We start from the raw sequence: 14,722 nt of genomic DNA on the forward strand, positions 1-14,722 counted from the left end.
ATAATTTTTAGCACTAATAGCCATCATCATTTTTTGTAGAGTGAAAATCCTTTCTTCTTCATCAAGGGCTGAATTCGCTCGGGCTATCGCCTCCGTGGTAAAATTTCCATTCATTTACCATGGTTTATTTGTTTTGCTGTTTTGAACATGACTTGTAACTGTACCAACACATGTATATTTTTTTTTGTATAGAGATGGCGCAGAATTCTCCTGCGATTCCGTCACATCGACTATCCCTTGTCGAGCTAGCCAAGCAACAGAAACTATATGAACCTAGCTCCGATGACCAAGATTATCCCATAGTTAAAGCTATTACTATACCAAAGGGTGAACTCGACTACGGCCCTCGCAGTTGGCGAGCGAGACAGTCCAAACTAGCTTACTCATATTACCCATTGGCGGCTTCACCGCGAACTAATACAGCTTTATGTCTGGGTACTAGGATGGTATCCAACGGTCTGACTTAGGAACGTCATGATATTGAATATATGCCCCGTCCTTCAGGCTATAATGAATGGGGGCAAACATTTTACAGAATCATTATTTTTCCCTAAATGGACTTGGTGAAGGTCCAGATTACCTATGTGGAGCTATTTACTGCTCTTTGGGTGATTATTCTATTTCCCCTGCCTTGCTAAGATCTGTGTTAGAAAAATGGGATCCAAAAACGAACACGTTCCTATTCTCATGTGGTGAACGCACTATTACACTCCTTGATATGTATCAAATGGGTGGTCTCCCTCTGGACGGAGACTTATATGAAGAATTTATCCCACCAGAACACACCCTAGACCCCTCCCTTTGCCAATTCCCTAACTTCTTGCCAGACCTATTATCCGCACATGATCATCTTGCCAAGAATTACGGCGGCCACGTGACTTTCCAGGTCTGGTGTGACTATATTCAAAACCGGCGAGACCACTCCTTTCCTTTCGCGTCTCTTTGTGAGGCCCGCTTGTATGTCACGGCGTACATTGTTGTTTAGTTGTGCTACTTTGTTGTCATTGGCGGGGCAGCCTGCGTTGCCGCTGGTGCCCTTGTGATGGCGTCCTGGATCACTCTGGGGCGTCGAATTTCATTAGCTCCACTAGCACTTTGTTCTATCTATTTTCGCTTCGTCGCATCAGCACCCATCCTGTAGGATCCTGCTATCGGATTAGGGGATGGCCCGTCCATTTCATTATCGGCTGGATGGGAGTTTATCTGAAGAATGTATTTGGTAAACGAGAAAAGTGAGCAAATTTCCAAATCCTAAGCTTTGTCCAGGGAAATTATCTATGGTGGGGATTATGTTTAGGATTCCACACGACTTTAGCCCTGAAAAGGCGCACGATTTCTTTGAGAAACACAAGAATATTGTGTGGTACCCCTCAAATTTCTCTGACTTGGCTAGCACTTCCTGGCTGCAAAAAGCATTCACCATTTCCATCCGTTGAGGGATGCTACCGTGGAGAAGGTCTGATTATGATGACAACTTGTGCATTGTTAAGCCTTATCATCCCGACCGGGTTGCTCAATAATTCAAATTGGATCAGCAAGTACCATATACTTCATTGCGCAGTTTATATATAATAGATGACATTAGTGTTGCTTATGCACACTGGTGGCATTTACTGCGCTCGAATCCGAAACAGCCTCACTATATTCCCAACAAAGATTTTGTGGGCAATTCCTCAGTGGCATGGACAAACTGGTGGACCATTTTGATCCAACCTTTCACTAGCGTTCTAAGCCAGCTTCGTCAGGGTAACATGCACGGGCGAGATTCCTATGAAGAAAGGCTTGCCAAATATGTGAATAATGGGAAGAAACATATTTTTCCTCGCAATATTTTGGAAGGGGATCTTGTCATAGTAAGGAAGTAGTATGCTGAACGGCAAGAGGAATATCTTGCAGCTATCGAGGCGAGAGAAATGCCGGTAGTGAATCATTGGAGGGACATCTTAAGAGGTTACCACTTGGATAACAATGCCCCGCCGCCTTTGTTGCAACAAGTAATATATATACTTGTATATATATTTTTTGCGGAAAAGCAATTTGGCTCCCGGGTGCAGATGCACCTGGAATCTGGACCACACATGTGCGTCGCGATTCGTGTGTAGAAAGTTATTCTCTGGCGTATTTGGATTTAGAAAATGGACCCCTGGCCCACGTCCGACCGGTGCGAACAGACGTGCCTCGTTAATGCCGTGTCGGCACAGACGGAGTTTGATGGACACGTCGATCGTTCTCGACTCTTCTCCCCCACCACGCATTTGGCCTCACTGCTCCACCTCCACCGCCCACCCTCCACCACACGGATCTCATCACTCGTTCGCCAAAAGAAGCTCTCATCCCGGCCACCGGCGTACTCTTCCAGGCCGTCATACGGATCTCACTACTCCTTCGCCAGAAGGAGAAGATCTCATCCCGGGCGCCGCCGTACTCATCAGGCCGCCGCGTATAAGGCTCCTTTGAGCGGCGCAATCTGCAAGGTAAACAGATCCCCTCACCACCTCCTATCCCTATCACCTGCCATTTCCATAGAACTAGCAACGCTCATCTTACTAACCCACCACACATGTTGATTTTTTTTCTCCAGTAGCCATGTCCGACTCGCCCAGCTTCCCCCATGTCGCCGCCTCCTCTCTGACGCCGGCGCCGCCTTCTTCCCCCATGTTGTGCTGGTTCCACATCTGAAGCTTGGTTTTTTGCGGGGCGGCCCAACGAGGCGTCCATCCCAGAGGGCCCCTGGCCATAGCAGCCGACTCCGCTCCTCCCTCCTCGCATGCACCTAACACCTCGTTGAGTGAGGAGTTCTTGGTGTTCACCTTCTACAAGCTGGTGCCGTCGACGACGCCCGCGCACACCTCCACTTCGTGCAGGTCGGTCCACTTCTCCCTCGGGCCATTTAGTTTCAGTTCAGTTCACCATATTTGGGATATATGATGAAGGGCTGGATTTTTTGTACACATTGCATCTCTTCTATACCAGGTTAGGAAGATTACTTGGATGCTTTTCAGGCTTCTCCAGCATTAACCGAGCATGCTCTCAGTACAAACAATGACTTATTCAGGTACGTTTAGTTCAGTACCTTCATACATTTCAGAGCTGTTGATATTAATACAACAACCTGTTAGAATTCAGTACCTTCAGGTTTGTGTCAAAGTTGCTGTGGATCGATTCAGTACCTTCACAAATTTAGAGCTGTTGATATGGGTGGGGTACTAGTTTCAAACAAGATCGCAGCAAAATGATAATGACAATTTAACAGAATCACAGAAACTTGTTTGAAACTGGTACTGCAAAATCAAATTCTAGTGAACCTTGACTGAATCATGCACACACAGAAACGAGTGAAACTTGACAGTCAAATTTAACATGTTATTCTGGGCAAAACTTGACTAAATCACAATGTTTACTACAAAATCAAATTATAGTGAAACTTGACTGAATCATTCAAGGACAATGACAATGATATAGGTGAAACTTGACTGAATCATGCAAACACATTTAGTAATTGACTTGTTCTCATCTAACTTTAATTGCAAAATGACAGTACTAGCGAAACTCAAAAAACCTTTATTTGTTTGTTGGTTCAGTTAGCCAGCAGAAACTTTATTTTCTGAAACCACAATCACAATGACAATTCTTGTGGTTGTTCTCGTCTCACTACCACTCAATTCTTGTAACGAAACTACAATGACATTTTGGTTCTGAAGAACCTATATTTAATGGTTCTGAATAACCTCTGCTGGCTATATATGTCCAGTAGGATGTACTCTTGCAAGCCACAACCAACTCTGGTTGTTTCATCTGACAATGACAATTCTCGTTGTTCTCATGTCACCGTTTCTGAAGTAGGGAAATTACTGGAGTAGCTGGCATCAGTTGATCAATTTCATCAGAGGTCATGTTCAGCTGCAGAAACTGTGTTTGGCACACATCGGAGGTCATGTACTGCATATGATCAAATTAGAGAACAAGCAAGGAGTATCATCCAGTTTCAGTAATTGAAAGTGAAATGGGATGATCTGCAACACCACAATTTGGATGAATTTGTTCAAAGGTACAGTGAATATGCTCAAATTTTATGATCTGCACCACCACATTTGTTCAAAACTGGATGATCTGTTCTAATTTAATTTCACCAGATGACACCAATTTCAGCAGGCATTGTACCTTTCAACCACCACCACCAAGCAGCAGAGGCGGGGCGCTTGAGTAAATCAAAGTCGATGATCGGGGGCTCTACACCACCCCAGCAGCACCAGCTGCAACAGAGGCGAGGAAGACAACAGCAGTAGCAGAGGCCAGAGTGGCAGAAAATTTCGCGTCGCTGGTGGCCGAAGCGGATGAAGTGGCTGGTCCTGCGAGTGGCGGCGGTGGTCGCCTCTGTGGCAGCGGCGCAGGTGGATGGTGGCGCTGCGCCGGACGGTTGATGCGCTGGTCGCTTCCGTGGGCGGCGGTGGTGGGGCAGTGCAGGTGGGTTGCGGTGGTCGAGCTGCGCAGGTGGGCCTCCGTGGCGGCTGCGCAGGTGGTCGGTGGCGTTCGACCCGACGGTGGCTCCCGCCGGCGGGGGAGGAGGAAGGAAGGAGACGGGTTTATTTTTCAAGGGGGTTAAACGTATGAGATTTTTTTTTCTTTTTTGCAAAAAACACAATGAACACTTTTCTGGACGGAGAGAGTAGTTTTTATGTCTTGAGGATCCGTACTTGATCATGTTTATATTTGTTTATTTATTTGAACCAGAAACTGAATCTAATTTTTTAAAGGAAACTGAATCAGTATCTATGTATCATCCTTCATTTATTTTCACTGACATGACAGGACGGTTGACGCGAGGGCCGTCCAAACCAACTACCTGTACCACATGTCCAGGTACGGGTCCGTCTCCACCTGTAACTGCGCCTTAGCGCTGCCGTCTGAGTTGCTTTCCACCGTTCGTACAGACAAACGGCAGCAACAGTGTATTCCACATTTTATATTCACGTACTGGAGAGGCAATGATGGGTAGCCCAGATCACGATGCAACTCTGTGCGGTTGGGATATCAGGACCAACTGGACTCGGGAGCCAAAACGCCAGTCCCCATTTTTTGCTGCTATTATTATGTGCCAACACTACTCTTTACTAACTCATATTATTTTTTCCTTTTTTTAGAAGCAAAAAAATAATCCAAATGATGTTGCTGCAAGTTGCTGTTCCAATCCTCGGCCACTTATAAGCGTGATAGTATCAGGCACATGTTTAAATGCAAAGAAGGAGGGTACTGACATTTTGGTTGATGGGAGTTCAGAGGGACTTAGTCCAAATGCAACAATCTCTTCCGGTGGGGAGGAGTGACGTGCTGTAAAAACGAAGATTGAATTTTCTCTTGGAGAAAGCCCATTTAACCTTGACGAGTTGGTTGACTTTATGCATGAACTTGGCGATACAGGGACTGATGATAATATTATAGGTTCCGATCTATCATTTGAGGATTTTGATATATCAGAACCCTCTCTTAATCTTCCAACTCCCCCTACGTATCTATACTCAGGCGTGGCCTCGCAGGCTTATATTTCAAACACTTGTCCTATCTCTACGCACGGTAGTTTTATTCGTACCTTGTATCTTTTTTATTTATTAATTTCATTGCAGTATCATTTATCTTGCCGCTCCTTCTTATCGCCAGGTGGTGCGGAAGGAGCTTCTAATCTCGTCAGTGGCGAGGGAATAATGACACAGATTTCAGCGCCACCCATGGATATTTCCGCTATTACCAAGCCCATTCTAGACGCTATCGACTTGTTGTTAAAGAATGCTTTCGAAGCTTTAGATGCCCCTACATTAACAGATTCTCAGCGCCATGAGATTTTTCAGGTAGTTCGGTCGATGTTCCCTGCTGGTGACGTTGTTCCCCAAATTCCCCTACCGTGCGGCTTGGGAAATATTTGTTTCGATATCAGATTAGTGCAAGAAACCCGCAGAACCATTGAGGATCAGTCAAAGCAAAAGTGTGAATTTGTTACTGCAGCAGAGAGAAGGGCTGAATCCATTTAAGCGTCTTTGAAAACTTCAGCAGAAGAGATGTCATCCATACTGGAGAAACAAGTTGAGAAGAAGGAACGTGTGGAGGCCCTCTCTGCTCAACTACAAGAAGCTACTGCTGTGTTGCTTACAACCGAAGAAAGGGTCAAGCAGCTAGAGTCAGACCCTTCCGCCAAGCAAGCTGAAGCCAAGAAGTTGCTTGAAGATTTGCTCGAAGCTAATGTGAAAGCTTCCGAGGAGTTGGATTCTCTTAAAGGGAAGACATCGATGCTGGAGGGCAAAGCCAAGTCTATTACTATAAGTCTGAAGGACTGGTGCTCGATGTCCAACTGAGTGTTTGTTTCAATAAATTAGACATGCTGTCTATATATTTCTTCCATTCAGACTTGTATAAGACAGCCGATTGGCTCTCCATTTTCTCATGTTTGCTCATATCAGTAGCACCATTTGCATTTGATTTATTCATGTGTCTTGACGGACCATGTGATGTCATTTGCATGGCCTTTTATTTGTGGTAGGGATACTCCGTGCTAATTACGTAAGCTAGCTCGGGTAACCGGCCTTTTATTTATTTACAGTTTCTTTTTTATGGCTTAAAGCCTTATTGCTTTATTTCATTTCAATTTTTTTCTTTATGAATCTATTCACACATTTTTCCGGTACTACTCCCTTTTTTAGCACATGTTAAGCTCGTTAGGACCTGGAGTCATCCTTTTTTTATGACATAGCTTACACTTGTAAGTTGTTGGAGTAAAATTTTATGTGTCCCAGTTTATACTCTTGAGGGTATGGAGTACACTTGATGATTTCTTTTCTTTGCATCACAGTTTATACTTGTAGGTTGTTGGAGTAATTGTTTTTTGTGGTGTGCCCCAGTTTATACTCTTGAGGGTATGGAGTACGTCTGATGATTTTTTTTCTTTGCATCATAGTTTATACTCGTAAGACGTTGGAGTAATTAATTATTGTGCCCCAGTTTAGACTCGTGAGGGTATGGAGTATATCTGATTATTATTTTTAGCATCACAGTTTATACTCGTAAGTCGTTGGAGTAATTAATTTTTTGTGCCCCAGTTTAGACTCGTGAGGGTATGGAGTATATATGATTTTTTTTAGCATCACGGTTTATACTCGTAAGTCATTGGAGTTTTCCTTTTGTGCCCCTGTTTAGACTCGTGAGGATATGGAGTAAGTTTTTCCTTATGTGCCCCAGTTTAGACTCATGAGGGTATGGAGTGTATTTTTTTATGCATAGTAACACTTAAGGAATTTCCCATTTACCGGTGCTGGCGAGTATTCCCCATCTGGTGATATGATTTTATATATCCCGCTAGAATAAACCTCTTTTATAATGAAAGGACCTTCCCATTTTGGTTCAAATTTTCCTTTCATCCGCCGCGTGATATTCATAGGACGGATGACCGCGAGTACTAGATCTCCTTGTTTGAACGACCTTCTTTTGACTTGTTTGTCGAATGCTCGCGACATCCTAGCTTGATATGCCTCAATATATTGCAAAGCTTGAAGGCGTTTTCCCTCTAGTCTTTCCGATTCATCAAGGCGTAATTGTACTGATTTTCCTTCCGACAAATTTTCATGTGTTGTGACTCTCAATGACGTGATCTGTACCTCCAAAGGTAGAACTACTTCACCTCCAAATAATAGGGAATAAGGTGTCATTCATGTCGGTGTGCGTGTTGTGGTTCTATAAGCCCACAAGGCTTCGAGAAGCTTTTCATGCCAGTCACGCTTGTTTTTTGATACAACTTTCTTTTAGTAACATGCAAAGAGTTTTGTTGAAGGCTTCTGCTTGTCCATTGGCGGCTGGATTATATGTCGTGGAATAGTGATGGTCTATCTTAAACTTTGAGCATAATTTCTCCACTTGTTTGTTTTTAAAAGAAGTTCTATTATCAGACATAATTCGAGAAGGAATGACAAAGCGATAAATGAGTTGTGTTCTTATAAAATGTTCTACGTTTTCCACTTTATTTTCCTTTAGTGGTGTAAGTTCAGCCCACTTGGAGAAATAGTCTGTTGCTGCTAAAATGAATTTGTGACCTTTGGAGGACGGTGGATGAATTGGCCCAACTATATCCATTCCCCACATTTTAAAAGGCCAAGACACATTTGTCGCATGGAGTGGTTCGTGCGGCGGATGTATAAAGTTAGCATGCACTTGGCATTCATGGCATTTCTTTGCGAATTTAGTGGCATCTTCAAACATTGCCGGCCAGTAGTAACCTAGACGCCTTAATTGGTAGTGCAATTTAGGACCTAATTGGTGTGAGCCACATATTCCAGCATGCACTTTGTTTAAGGCCTCCATAATTTCATTTCCAGCAAGGCAGCGCAATAATATGCCATCATGAGAACGCCTATAGAGTATGTCGTTGATGCATGTGTAATGAAATTGATCTTTTGCGGATTCTAAATCTTTCGCTAGCATCAAGAGGTAGATATTCGTGAAGCAGATATTCTAGGAATGGTGCTCGCCAAACCCCTACCTCGATTTCACATACATCAGCTGTCATTGCAGAAGATACTATCGCTTCTTCTTCTTCAACAAATATTGGTAGTATTCTTCGTTCCTCTACGTGTATGTCCATCATTTCATGTGAGTCTAGTGACATACTTGCAGCTAAACCGGCTAAAGTGTTAGCCTTTTCGTTTTGATTTCTAACTATGTGCTGAATATTTAGATCTTTTAACATAGCTAGGAGCTCTTTTGCCCTTTTGAAATATGGCAACTTTTCTTGTTTCTTTACCATGTAGGTACCCATCAGTTGATTAATCACTAATTGTGAGTCCCCATAAATAGAGAGCGTATCGAGCCCCATGTTTATTGCTATCTCAAGCCCAATGATAAGAGCTTCATATTCGGCTGAATTATTTGACACTGCCGAACTTAGGGTAAATGAGTATGGGATCACCCCTTCATTAGGTGTAATGAAAACGACTCCGACGCCTGACCCAGATTGCCAGCAAGCGCCATCGAAGTACATTTGTCGTGTTGATTTTGTAACCATCGTGGCGAATACGTCCTCATCTGGCAAGTCATCATCTACAGGAAAATCCTCTAGGATTGGATGTGCCGCAAGGAAGTTAGCCAAAGCTTGGCCTTTTACGGCCTTTTGCGGTATATATGTGATGTCTAATTGTGATAAAAGCATCTCCCATTTAGCTAGTCTCCCTCAGAGCACCATTTTACTTAAGATATATCTGAGTGGGTCTGCTCTTGTGACTAAATGTACAGTGTGTTCTAACATGTAGTGTCGCAATTTTTGTGCAGCGAACACCAGTGCGAGACATATTTTTTCCATATCCGGATAGTTGCACTCGGCCCCTACCAAGGTGCGGCTAAGATAATACAGGAACGTTCCCTTTCCTGCATCATTATTTTGCGCCAGGAGTGCACCTAGTGAAGTAGGCATTGCAGCAGTATAGAGAACTAATGGTCGGTGTTTAATCGGTGCACCTAAAACAGGAGGATTTATCAAATATTTCTTAATTTCTAGGAATGCGTTTTGGCATGCTTGATCCCATTCAAAAGGAACTCATTTCTTCATAAGTCGCGAGAAAGGTTTGCATCTCCCAGATAAATTTGAGATAAACCTCCTAATATATGCTAGGTGACCTTGGAAACTCTTCAGCTCATGTAAGTTAGTGGGTGGTGGCATCTTAACAATCTCCTTGATTTTACTTAGATCGATCTGAATACCGTTTTTTGTAACCACAAAACCGAGAAATTTTCCAGAGGAAACTCCGAATGCACACCTCATGGGGTTCATTTTTAGATTATGTTGCTTGAGACGCTCAAAAACCATTTCAAGGTGTTTCAGGTGGTCTTGTTCATGCTTTCATTTCACAACTATGTCATCTATATAGCATTCAACAATCACATATAACAACCCGTCTAAGATGATTGTCATTGCTCGTTGATATGTCGCCCCAGCATTTTTTAATCCAAAGGCATTACTTTATAACAATATATGCCTTTCGGTGTGCGGAATGCTGTTAACTCTTCATCTTGAGGTGCCATTTTAATTTGATTATAGCCGGAACAACCATCCATGAAAGAAAATATTTCATGCCCCATAGTAGCATCGACTAGTATTTCAGAGATGGGTATTGGGAAATCATCTTTGGGACATGCTTTATTCATATCCCTGAAATCTACACATATGCGTGTTTGACCATTCTTCTTTTTAACTGGCACAATACTAGAGACCCGTGTGGGATATTTAACTTCTCTAATGAACCCTGCGGTTATAAGTTTGTCGACCTCGGCTTCTATTTGTGGAAGTATTTCAGGCCGGTACTTTCTTTGAGCTTGCTTCAGTGGTGTGGCGTCATCTCGCATAGCCAGGCGATGGACAACTATGTTTGGGTCTAACTCAGGCATTTCTTCATAAGTCCAAGCGAATACATCTCTATTTGCACGCAGGAACTCTTGATCTTTTAGTTTATTTTCTTTGGACAATATTTGCTAATAAAAATTGGACGAGGATCATCAGTCGTACCAATATTTATTTCTTCCAAGTCATCCACGGTGCATTGGTTGCCATCCTCCATTTTTGGAGATGCTTCCGTCATGTCTATATACTCAGCCGAAGCCATAGAAACCTCATATCCTAACCCATGCTTCATTTCTTTTAAAACATGGTCTTCGTGCAGAGCTTCGAGTTACTCTTGAGATAACACCTTTTCGAATGGTTCTAGCTGTCCCCGGCCATCACATAGGGACGTCCAAGTGGCGATATCATAACCCATTTGCTGCATCATGTACAAGACCCTGTTATCGTACAAAGAAATGGGTAAAGATTCATCATGTTTGTTAAACACAGATATTTGTGTTGTATTTTTATTTTCACTTTCACCAACATTTGAACGACGCGGCTCTTTTTGGGATTGTTTTATTCTATATTGTACCAAAGGAGGTAAAGGCATAGAGAAATTAGTACCTTTCATGTCATGGGATTTGTCTATGACACGAAATATTGGGTCACCCTTCTTCCTTTGGTTGCTTGGTATATACTGATAGGTCTTTTTCTCTGATGAGGATTCTGCGGCCTCCTTTTCTACCACATTTGACTTGGGTATTTTCCAGGATTTTGGCTTTTGCACCTTATCAACAGGCTCGAAGTAGAACTTCGCATCAGCATAGAAAGATTCTGCTATTGTGAATGGCTTCTTATCAGCAAATATTCTGACTATATCACTAGTCCTATCTATATATTTGAGACACTGATGTACTGTGGATGGCACAACTTGATTCTCATGTAACCATGGGCGTCCAAGAAATGCATTATATGATGTGGTCGTATCAATCATGTGAAACTTCACATATGTGGATAGTGTATCCAATTTTAAAATCAATGAAATGGTACCCATAGCTTCTTGTCCTGGTTGGTTAAATCCATGTATAACCACATTAGACTTGCTCAAATCTCCCTTGGAATATCCAATCTTTTTGAACGTAGGCAATGGTAGCAAATTTATAGCTGACCCACCATCTATCATTATGCGATTTATTGGCAATCCATCAATTTCGTCAAACATGAGAAGAGGTCTGTTGTGCTTCTTGGGGCATAACAACATATCCTCATCTATGAACGTCATAGTTAAGACTTCAGATTCTTCTACCTCAGTTTGAGATACTTGTACTCTGTAATCTTCTGGAAGCGTGAGTGCCGTGACAAGAGCTTTACGCATATCAGATGAAATATACAAAGCATCATACACAAAAAGCATGGCTGGTATTTTCTTCAAATGTGCGATTACATCATATTTGACTGGCACCCTACAGGCGCGGTCCATCGAATCAGTCAGAACTGCATCCTAACTTTTTGGTTCCTTTCTAGATGGGGGATGAGGGTCTGCTAATTGACGACCTGATCTAAGATGAACCTGATCAACTTCTAATGGCTCTTCTTCAGGGAAGCATAGAGACTCGCCATCTCCTCGAACACACCAATAGTGAGAACGCTGAATTCTTCACATGGTATTCTCATGCGCTTCGTGGTGTGGTGATATATCTTTGGTGCAAAGCATAGAGGAGGAGCTTCTTCCATCACTGGGGGTAGTACACCGTGTTTTGACCGCCACGGCCCCCAACCTTGGGCTGCACCATTGCGGAAGGGAATGTAAGCCTCTCCTTTATGCTAATCTTGCGATTTGGCAAGGCCTGGAATTATCATAGGAGAACATCCATATTTGGAAATTAGTACTACATCATCATAAATACCCTTCATATTTGAAGACGCAGAACTCACCGCATCATCTTAGAGGGTGGCGTCATTTGCTGAAGCCGTTTTCTTTCCCTTTGTCATGCTTTTGAGGAGATATGCATCAATAGTCCCCTCATCGATCATTTTATGGATGATATTCTTCACAACAAAGCAATCTTTTAGTGTATGGCCCAAAATGCGATGGTAGTGACAGAAATTTGGGTCATTAAATTTTGAAGCTTCTTCTGGTCTTTTGGGCTTGGGAAGTTCTATCAGACTCAACTCCTTTAAACCAGTGAAAAGGTCATCAATTTCTACTACAGGGAAAGAATACTCCCTGTTTTGTCGTTCGCTAAGAGTTGGCCTCCTACCAACCTGTGCATCTTGCTGTCCTTGATTCCCTATAGGTGCTCTTCCAGGCTGAAACTGAGGTTTTACCGTCGTTGTCTCCATGGCTTGTGCAGACTTGGGTTTCATCGGCAACTTTTCACGTTGACCACCTTTGTCTGTTGGCTTGTTGAACGTCGTTTTTGTTCGACAAGCGACAAGCTGCATAAAATTTTCTATATCCGTGGGTTTTGAAGCTAACTCTTCAAATGTGAGGGGCATCACTCCTTGTAACTAGACAACCACTTCCGAGCGGAGATTGTTCATGCACACACGCACTGCTTCTGGCTCAGTGATTGGCTATGGGCAGTGAAGACTTAGGTTTCTCCATCTATTTATGAAGTCAGCGGCCCTTTCATTAAAGCCTTGTTCAGTTTGTGTCAACTCAGTTATGCCCACCGTCTCTCTTCATGCTATAAAACCGCTTGAGGAATGAATTTTGCATTTGCTCCCACGTTTTTATAGAGCTTGGAGGTAGCTTGTTGTACCAAGTGAAAGCAGGCCCGGACAATGTCTGTACAAACTATCTAAGGAGAAGTGCTCCATTGTTGGCTGTATCTTGACAAGCAGCAAGGAAGTGTGCTATATGCTCATGGGGAGATCCACTCCCATTGAACTTACTAAACTGCGGCTGCCTATAATTTGTTGGGAAAGGAACTAGGTCCACATCAGGTGGGTACGGCTTAACATACCCTGGCCGCATCGAGTACTGAGTTGGCATCAACTGGGACTTTACCCCCTCAGCGGTCATACTTTGGATCGCCTCAAGGTTAAGCCCTGCTCCTCCATGTTGGCAGCTAGCACTCACGCCACCAGCCCCTTCATTTCCTTTGTTCTGGTTATTGGTCATTTGAATTCGAAGGGCTGCTAGCTCTTCTTCCTTTTGTTGAAGTGCTGTCGTAAGGTTGGCTAATTGCTCCTCAACCGAACGAGTTCCATTTGTGGCTAGGACTTGTTCTATATGTTCTGCACCATGGGGGGGGGGTTCTATCTCATTTTCAGAAGGACAAGGGGTACTGTCCGATAGGGGATTATAAGACCCACCATAGCCGGACCCAAGTTCTTCATAAAATCTAAACCTTTTTGACTTCGTGTCTTACGACGAGGACCCTCTACAACAATTTTGCGTGCCTTCTTCCTCTTGAAATGTGTTGATGTGGAGGATGTTTTGCTGGTCTTGTCCGACGCCACCCTGACACCAATTGGCATTGCTTGCAACAACTCGAATGATTTATTCTTGGTATGCTTACGAGAGGGCCATGGAGACAAGCTCGTGGCCATCTCATTTGATGGATTTGATAGACACTTGTTCACTTTAGCCCGACTTTCCTCATCAGATGGAGTGTGTTCTGCCCCTTGGACTCTGCTTCACCCAGACCTTGCATGTACTGCCCTTTCTGTTTCTTTGTACGCTGCCCTTCTTGAACGGACACGTGCAGCTTGGTTCACATACTCTTGATGTTCAGGATGTTGCTGAATGAATTATTGGTACTCAGGTCATTGGGCCAGGGCCTCCGCCAGTCGCATGATGGCACCACCTTCATCATTTTGTTATGTGGATGCGCCGAGAACCTGTGACCTTATTGCTTGACATATGCATTTAATAACATATGAGTCATCTGGATTCTGAACTTGGATCTTTGGACGAGTGTTTTTCCATCTCCCCTTGACGGACTTGCTCACATGAGGGCGGTGTCGGCTCGCCGCATCTTGATCTACGGGAGCTGGAAGATCAATCCAAGATCGACGGATATTTCTCTGTCGCCATTGATGTCGCACTGGATCAAACAAACCTTCAAAGGACTCTCGTAAGATGGGTGCTTCTTCAAATAGAGGAACTGATGGTGCAGATGCTTGATTTATGTGACCTGTTTTGAGGTCACCAGATGTAAGGCACACTCCCTTCCATTCCACAGAACGTTTTGCATTATTCCCAAGCATTCCCCACTAGGTTTATGGGCCAGTAAGGGGACGGACTCAGGAGCATCGGCTCGAAGTATGTTCCGAGCGTTGGTGGGCCTTCTTGTTGAAGACGACGCTGATGGCAATATGAACGCAATGCCGCCTCTTTTCCCAGGTAGCTTGGATTTGAGT

The 14,722-nt window shown here is 43.5% G+C and overlaps 1 long non-coding RNA gene across 6 annotated transcripts; it reads left to right on the plus strand.

Moving 5' to 3' along the window:
- The first annotated feature begins 2,219 nt into the window (after nucleotides 1–2,219).
- LOC119275932 lies at nucleotides 2,220–6,503 on the plus strand. Of its 6 annotated transcripts, none has more exons than XR_005136075.1 (7): nucleotides 2,221–2,474; nucleotides 2,582–2,864; nucleotides 2,974–3,055; nucleotides 3,844–4,048; nucleotides 4,134–4,860; nucleotides 4,932–5,571; nucleotides 5,656–6,503. It is a non-coding gene; the product is annotated as an uncharacterized LOC119275932 (long non-coding RNA). The 6 variants fall into 6 exon arrangements; XR_005136077.1 differs by having other exon boundaries at nucleotides 2,222–2,474; nucleotides 5,142–5,571; XR_005136076.1 differs by having other exon boundaries at nucleotides 2,220–2,474; nucleotides 3,841–4,048; nucleotides 4,134–5,571.
- Nucleotides 6,504–14,722: the final 8,219 nt, after the last annotated feature.

This window comes from Triticum dicoccoides, chromosome 3B (assembly GCF_002162155.2).
Source record: "Triticum dicoccoides isolate Atlit2015 ecotype Zavitan chromosome 3B, WEW_v2.0, whole genome shotgun sequence".
NCBI lineage: Eukaryota > Viridiplantae > Streptophyta > Magnoliopsida > Poales > Poaceae > Triticum > Triticum dicoccoides.